Raw genomic sequence first — 9,006 nt, forward strand, 5'->3', positions numbered from 1 at the left:
GTGAATCAAATCATCTTTGCTTCAATTGTATCTTGTGTAGTACATAAGATTTCCTTGCAATTGAAAAACTCTCTAACTAGTTCATTTGAAGTCATTTGAACTAGTTATGGTGAAGAAGAATATGGTTGGTATGAAATGCTCATAAGTTTAACCTTTTGGTTAACTATTGTTGAACCAACAATGTACACGTTTGGGTACGGTTAACAAACCTAGAAGCGTGCATTTCATTTGTGTATAACAAGCTAAGTTTTCGATCTGACGGTTGAGAAATATTAGCTTGAATCTAAATCAGGTTGTCATCTAACAGTGGATATTGTTTGCTTTGTGACCAAGGCGAAACCCTGATTTGAAAGACTACATAAAGGAGACATCTAGTATTGTGCAAAACTAATCCCCACACTAAACGTGTGATACTAGTTTGCGTGCTAGAGTCGATTCTCCTTTAACCTTTGGTTTGCTTCTTCTAAAACCAGGTTAACGACTTAAAGACTTCATTGGGATTGTGAAGCCAGACCGATACTAATTTTATCGTAGTTGGGTGATCTGATCTTGCATCTTCTATCGTACGAGTACAATCAAATTGATTGGCTTGAGATTAATATCTCCGATAGGCAAGATATAAAAAGTAGTCACAAACATCTTCGTCTCATTGTTTGTGATTCCGCAACATCTTGTTTCGATACCATACAATTAAGATTGTTGTGAGGTGATTGATTTATCTAGGCTGTTCTTCGGAAATATAAGACCGGATTATCAATTGGTTCATGTTCACCTTGATTATTATCAAAAGAAGGAACAAAAACTTTAGGTTTTTTTTTGTGGGAGACAGATTGATCTTTTGATAGACTTGTCTGTATGAGACGGATTTATTTATTATCAAAAGCCTGCGATTTTGGGTCGTACCAACTCTTAGTTGTGGGTGAGATCAGCTAAAGGAATCAAGTGCGCAATATCCTGCTGGGATCAGAGGCGTAGGGAGTACAAGTGTACCTTGCATCAGTGAGAGACTGCTTGGAATTCAACTACAGTCCAGTCCGAAGTTAGCTTGGAGTAGGCTAGTGTCTGTAGCGGCTTAATACAGTGTGTGTTCAATCTGGACTAGGTCCCGGGGTTTTTCTGCATTTGCGGTTTCCTCGTTAACAAAATTTCTGGTGTCTGTGTTATTTCAGTTTCCGCATTATATTGTTATATCTTTATAATTGAAATAATACAGGTTGTGCGTTAGATCATCAATTAGAGTAATCCAACCTTTGGTTGTTGATTGTAATTGATTGATCCTTGGATATTGGTCTTTGGTACCATCCAAGTCATTCCTTGTATTTGATTAGTACTCGCAGTTTCTGTTTGAGGAAATCAAATCAAGAGAGAGAGACATAAACTCGTTGATGTACTTTTAATTGATTGAGTCTTGTTGATTCTCTTAAAAGTATATTCGAGTTTGTCCATACAGATTGCTAAGCGAAATATTGGGTGGTGTTGTTAGACCCCCGTTTTTTCAATTGGTATCAGAGTAGGCAAACACCTTAAACCTCATAAGTTTGTGTTTGTCCGATCCTCAAAATTCTATCCCTATGGATAATCTTTTTGGGAGGTTTGCTCATGGCATCTGTAACGCACACCAGAGTTCCTTGAAGATTGTTTGGAGATTATCAAACCTCATTCCTATGGGTGCACGTGATAATCCTGTACCATCTAGCATGTCAGAAAATCTAGATGTGAAGAAACGATCTAAGGAAAATAATAAAAAGAATTGTCGAAGAAAACATGGTCAACACTCAAGGGTATGTACTCTCACAAGAATTACTCTTAATCTTTTTGAGGAATACTACCATAAAGGTTCCATTGACAACGAGCTGTTTAGAGCGTTTGAAAGTGTTTTGCAATTCTTAGAAAATCTTAATTCCATAGAGAATTTGAATTATTCTGACAAGAGTTTTGTGCCTGTCAAATCATTTTCTAATGATGCACAAACAGTTCTCAACACCGATTCATGTGAAGCCGATAAAAAGGATTCGTATGAATTAGGCAGAGGAACCATTTGTCAGAAAAGGTCATGTCGTTGTCATAAGAAAAAAAAACCCACACGACTCTAAGTATTATCATTACGATTATAGTCCTGACTTTGGGTACAAATATCAACCAGAAAAATTGCGTGGGAAATTGTATGCAGTTTTCAACACCTGATTTCAGGATTGGCTCTACCCCATTTGTATATAAATTGAAATGGGGCAAGTAACAGGTTGATTTTTTTTTGTTTTAATCTCTTTTTTCTTATGTTTTTGTGATAAGAGATTTTCAGTAGGTACTCTTCCTCCTTTTGGTTGTACTTTTAAAAATCCTACTCCTCAAATGGGTCACGGTTCGTGCACGGGTCAAAGCCCATGTAAGGTATATAAAAGAAGTTCGCGGACGTCTTCATCATCTTAAACAGTCCGCGTACGTGAACCTCAAAGGTTTTATTGCTTTCCTCCATTAAAGCTTCTTTGGAGAAATTAAAAGGAAGGGTGTTCAAGATTCACTCCAAGTAAGTAAATTTCTTTTGATCCTTTCATATTTCTAGATCTATAATGAATCCTAGAAGCACAAAAAGGAGTTCTAAAAGCTCAAAATCTTGAATTCTCCTTGTGACCAAAACTCTCTTAGAATTAGGTTTGTGGATGATTCTTGTGATAGAATATTTGATAAGATTGCTTCAAAAGGTTTCATTCTAGAAAAGAAATTGGATTCTCTAGTGGGCATGAAGAGGATTTGGTATGCTTTAGAAAATTCAATATTGGAAATATCTTTGATGGTCTTGGTCAAGGATTTGTTTCTCTTACAAGGATTTTCTATGCCAACATTCATGATGTTGATTACAACAAGATGGAGTTCAAATCCATGATTGGTAGAGAAAGGTTTCTTGTTGATAGAGAATTAATTTCAAGGATTACCAAAATCCCGTCGGGGAACGTACGGCTTCCTAGACCAAGTGATGAACGTCCATCATGTGATGATATCTCAGCTGGGCTTTGTGTCAAGAAGGTCGTTTGGAGTCAAGGAAAGTTCCCTACTAATGAAATTAGTATTGCTGTGATGGCTTTTGGAAAACTTGGTATCCCCAATCTTTGTCCCTACATAATTGAAAATTCTTGGTGGAGTCATGAGTTTGCAGAATTGGTCTATTTCCTTGAATCGGGTATTCCAAGTCTCGATATTTGTGGTTTTATTATCTTTCAAATGATTTCGATGACTTCACCCGTCAAGATGTTAGGGTAACCTTGCTTGATTAGTCAAATTTTTCGTGATCGTGGGTTTGATTCAATAGGCAACTCTCTTGGGGTCCCCAAACCGGTTCGTCCGTGTACCTTTAGGCGCATAAGGGAAAATGCTTGCAAGCGACAAAAAATTATTTCTCTTGATTTTAGCGACCCTACTACCATAAGCTTTCTTCAAAAAATTCATAAAGGTGTGTGTAAGGTTGATTTAAGAGTAAAGTGTGTTCAAGAACAATTGTCCTTGATTGCAACAAAGTTTCCCGAGCTCAAGGAAGATTTGAACGCAATTCAAGCATCTTGGAGTATCTCTGATGAAGAAGAAGATGAGTAATTCGTATTATTTGCCTGGTATGTATTCTTTTTGATTTAGTTGGAATAATAACTAGTGCTTGAATAACAATGATTGTGACTACACATAGCTATTATTTTTCATCTTCTTGTTCTCTTTTAGGTTTATTGGTTTAAATTCTAAAAATATTTGGAGGATAATGGTTTGCAGTATTTAATCTTAATGATTTGTTATATTGCAATTTTTTATGGGATATTGGTGTTTACGTCCGTGAACTATGTTGTCCCATATTTTGTCAAAAGTAAAGTCGTTCATGATCGGTATTCATGTATTGATTTAAGGATGAATAGACTTTTGACATATACAAAAGTTAAGCCTATATTTTCAATTCTTTGATGGAAGATAGGTTAAAATCTTTTCTGTTCAAGGATTATTTCTATTAAATATCATTATGCAAATAGTGATGGAAGATAGAATTAATCCTTGTGTATTCCACAGTATTGATCTTCACTGATCCATATTTTATGTAATACTGTGAGGCTCCGTAATGTGTCTTATTTTGAGCATGATACAACCAAGTTGATTAATTTTTGATTAGATTTGTTGGTTGTTCCGTAAGGTACTTTATGTTGAGCATTCTTGAACTAAATTAATCATCTTGTTTGGTTATTTAGTTATTGCTCCATAAGTCTTTTTATGTCGAGCAAAACAAATGACAATTAAATTGATTACTTTTGTAATTAGTTTGGTTGTGTATTCCAATTAGATTAATTATGGGTTCTCTTGTAATTAATCTAGTTGAGTATTTTCATACTCCATAAGATTTCTCTTATGTTGAGTATATGAACAACTATCCTATTCATTTTCTAATGGTTATGTTAGTCGTATGCTCTGTAAGTTCTCTTATGTCGAGCATAATCAATTAAGTTGATCACTTTTGTGTTTAATTTGATTGTGTATTCCGATTAAATTAATCATGGGTTTACTTGTGATTAATTTGATTGAGTTTTTGGATATAGAAAATCATTCTCATGGTTTTTGGTGTCCAATCAAAATCTTTCTTTTCTTTTGAAATTAAGGTCGCTCTTGTTGTTCCCTTGGGAATGACATCTAATGGGGGAGAAATATTTTGAACTTGTGCTTAATGGTCATATCTTGAGGGGTGTGCGGCTGTGGAATTTTAAATGGGTTATCTTGTATCTTTAATCTCCTTGATGAATGCTATTAGCTTCGGCTATATGATTGCATCTAAATTTGATGGTATGTATTTTCTTTTAGTCATGAATTGTCTCTTACGGAAATTTCATTATGATCCCGTTCTTGTACCTTTGCCAATTTTATTGAAAAAAAAGGGGAGAATTTATATGTAGTTCACACTACAAATACATATGGTTTTCGGATCATTGTGTAAGGGGGAGTGGTTTCCATGTGAGATGGAGTATTGACTAAGGGGGAGTGATACATATCACCATAGTATTATTGTTGAAGTTGTGATACAATTGGATTTTGACACTGCGTAATAATACTATGACATTGTATAACAATGATTGAGACCGATGCTTTCTCATTGTTATAGCTACGGATTTTCAACAAAGGTGATGCTAAACTTACAACCTTTGGGATCATTGAAGTACTTGGAAGTAACGAAGATTTCGAGGAATGTTGAAGATTAGACATGTGGAATATGAGCTATTAAAGTTTCATTATCTTTTTTGTATTCCATATGTATTGATAGATTTGTCACTAAAATTGAAAAAGGGGGAGATTGTTAGAGCATTGCTCGGTCGAACTCGCATGCGTTGCTATCTCAAGCATGTTTGTCAATGTTAGTGATCAAAACTATAAGTCTTGATTTCTAGTCTACTATAGCTAACTCTCGGACTAGGATAGAAAGTGTAGTTGATCTCAAGTACTTCATGGCGATTCATCATACAAGAAGAAGAACTACTCAAGGAACCGGTGGAGCTTCTCGAAAAAAATGTATGTGAAGACTTGAACTTATCTGTCACTCAAAAGTCTATCTACTCTATCTCCTACTTCTTGAGACAAAAAGTCGTATGCTATATATAGACTTAGATTATACACATTTGGTATTTCAAGCCGAGTATACCTATCCTATCTATATCTCGAAATATGTGTTGGTAAGCGTTTCGCTTCGACCATGTTTATCTTTACCTAGTGATGAAAGTCATGATATGTTTCAATCACTTTGAAAATTGCTTTGATGAGAAATGGTTAAACAACTATATAACATCCTCTAAGAATGTTTCAATGGTTGGAATGAGAGTTTAGATTACATAACCAATGATGGACATAAGTATTGTTGTGGAAACACATATGTGCATAAGTCCCATCCCTTGAACCAAAGTTTGCGAACTTTGTTGATCAAGAGAAACCGGAAGAATGGCTTCTTGCCAAGTCTGCGAACTCAGTCCGCGAACTGCCGAACTTCTCATCCCGAGAAATTCTGCTGGAGTTGAAAAACTTGTTGCGTGAGTACCAGTCCGCGAACCCGCGGAAAGTCTTTGACGATATTTTCTGCTGAAGTTTGTAAACTCTGCCCGGTTGTTTAAGTCCGCGAACCTAGTGTGCGAACTTAAGAAGGTCATATATCTGAAGATGATTTCTGAACTTAAAATTATAAAGACTAAGGAATGCAGTTTGCAAACCGTGGATATAAAAGTTCATGATCCGGTTCAAGTGAATCAAATCATCTTTGCTTCAATTGTGTCTTGTGTAGTAATAAGATTTCCTTGCAATTGAACAACTCTCTAACTAGTTCATTTGAAGTCATTTGAACTAGTTATGGTGAAGAAGAATATGGTTGGTATGAAATGCTCATAAGGGTAACCTTCTGGTTAACTATTGTTGAACCAACAATGTACACGTTTGGGTACGGTTAACAAACCTAGAAGCGTGCATTTCATTTGTGTATAACAAGATAAGTTTTCGATCTAACGGTTGAGAAATATTAGCTTGAATCTAAATCAGGTTGTCATCTAATGGTGGATATTGTTTGCTTTGTGACCAAGGCGAAACCCTGATATGAAAGACTATATAAAGGAGACATCTAGTATTGTGTAAAACTAATCCCCACACTTCATTTGTGATACTAGTTTGCGTGCTAGAGTGGATTCTCCTTTAACCTTTGGTTTTCTTCTTCTAAAACCAGGTTAACGACTTAAAGACTTCATTGGGATTGTGAAGCCAGACCGGTAATACTTTTATCGTAGTTGTGTGATCTGATCTTGCATCTTCTATCGTACGATTACAATCATATTAATTGTCTTGAGATTAATATCTCCGATAGGCAAGATATAAAAAGTAGTCACAAACATCTTCGTCTCATTGTTTGTGATTCCTCAACATCTTTTTTCGCTACCATACGATTAAGATTGTTGTGAGGTGATTGATTTATCTAGGTTGTTCTTCAGGAATATAAGGCTGGATTATCAATTGGTTCATGTTCACCTTGATTATTATCAAAAGACGAAACAAAAACTTTAGGGTTTTCTGTAGGAGACAGATTGATCCTTTGATAGACTTGTCTGTGTGAGACAGATTTGTTTATTGTCAAAGCCTGCGATTTTGGGTCATAGCAACTCTTAGTTGTGGGTGAGATCAGCTAATGGAATCAAGTGCGCAGTATCCTGCTGGGATCAGAGGCGTAGGGAGTACAAGTGTACCTTGGATCAGTGGGAGACTGATTGGGGTTCAACTACAATCCAGTCCGAAGTTATCTTGGAGTATGCTAGTGTCTGTAGCGGCTTAATACAGAGTGTGTTCAATCTGGACTAGGTCCCGGGGTTTTTCTGCATTTTTGGTTTCCTCGTTAACAAAATTTCTGGTGTCTGTGTTATTTCAGTTTCCGCATTATATTGTTTTATCTTTATAATTGAAATAATACAGGTTGTGCGTTAGATCATCAATTAGAGTAATACAACCTTTGGTTGTTGATTGTCATTGATTGATCCTTGGATATTGGTCTTTGGTACCATCCAAGCTATTCCTTGTATTTGATTAGTACTCGCTGTTTCTGTTTGAGGAAATCAAATCAAGAGATAGAGATATAAACTCGTTGATGTAATTTTAATTGATTGAGTCTTGTTGATTCTCTTAAAAGTATATTCGAGTTTTTCCATACAAATTGCTAAGGGAAATATTGGGTGGTGTTGTTAGACCCCCGCTTTTTCACTAACATTGACAAACATGCTTGAGATATCAACGCATGCGAGTTCGACTGAGCAATGCTCTAACATCTTATCTCTTAGAGATTTACTTATTGAGTTATCTCTGTATTCTGAGCTATCTCTGTTTACTGAGTTATCTGTTCATCAGAGATGTCTCTTAATTTGGCTTATTTGCTTACTCATCTCTGTATTACAGAGATACCTTTGATTTCTCAGCATCTTCTCTTGCGAAGTATCTTTACTTACTCAGTATATGATCTTATGAGTAGATCTTATTTCGAACATACTTTTTACTTACTCAACAGTATTATTTCAACTGAGCTATCCATACTACTTAGTATATGATCCTCTGAGCTGCTCACATTACGTAGACTACGGGAAAATGAGTAGTCACAGTTAGTGTAAGTGTATCACTTGGTGTACAAAGTACACTCTATTAAATACTTAACGACTAGTATTTTCAAATAATATCCGTTGAGTGTGTTTTTAGTATAAAATTAGTTTCAACTTCAACATAACTTAAATAATGAAAGGTTCAAATAAAGCATTACCAATTACTTGTAATCTTTGTACATTATCTAGTCATTTTTCAAGTGATTGTCCCTTTGAAGGAATAAAATGCACCATTACTAATTGTAATGGGTTCTTCTTTCTCATGAAAGCCGCAAAATTAGATGTTGTTGATGGTGGTTTTTAGCTTAGGGTTAAAATCGTAAAACCTTAGTCAGACAGTGACGTTACACTTGAGTAATAATATCGCCACTAGCACATTTATTGAACCATTCAACATGTCTGAGTAAAATTACCGGTGAACTTTTTTATATGACATGCTCCACGACAGAGCCCTCGGTACTGACTGGCATCATCTCTGCACATGCCAGCCGCGCATGCTAGCCAAACGTGCCAATCACGCGTGCCACATATTTTAAACTAGGGTTTCGACACGCTAAACCCTAATATCCATATCTCCGCGCCAAAGGCATGCCAACCATGCTAGTCGCACCACCGTGCCAATGGCATGCCATGCCAGCCACATCTCCGCGCCAAAGGCATGCCAACCATTCCAGCCGCACCACCGTGCCAATGGCATGCCAGCCACATCTCCACGTCCAAGGCATGCCAACCATGCCAGCCGCACCACCGTACCAATGGCATGACATGCCAGTCACATCTCCGCGCCAAAGGCATGTTAACCATGCCAGCCGCACCACCGTGCCAATGGCATGCCATGCCAGCCAAATCTCCGCGCCAAAGGCATACCAACCAGGCCAGA

The sequence above is a fragment of the Papaver somniferum genome, chromosome 8, assembly GCF_003573695.1.
Source record: "Papaver somniferum cultivar HN1 chromosome 8, ASM357369v1, whole genome shotgun sequence".
Taxonomy (NCBI): domain Eukaryota; kingdom Viridiplantae; phylum Streptophyta; class Magnoliopsida; order Ranunculales; family Papaveraceae; genus Papaver; species Papaver somniferum.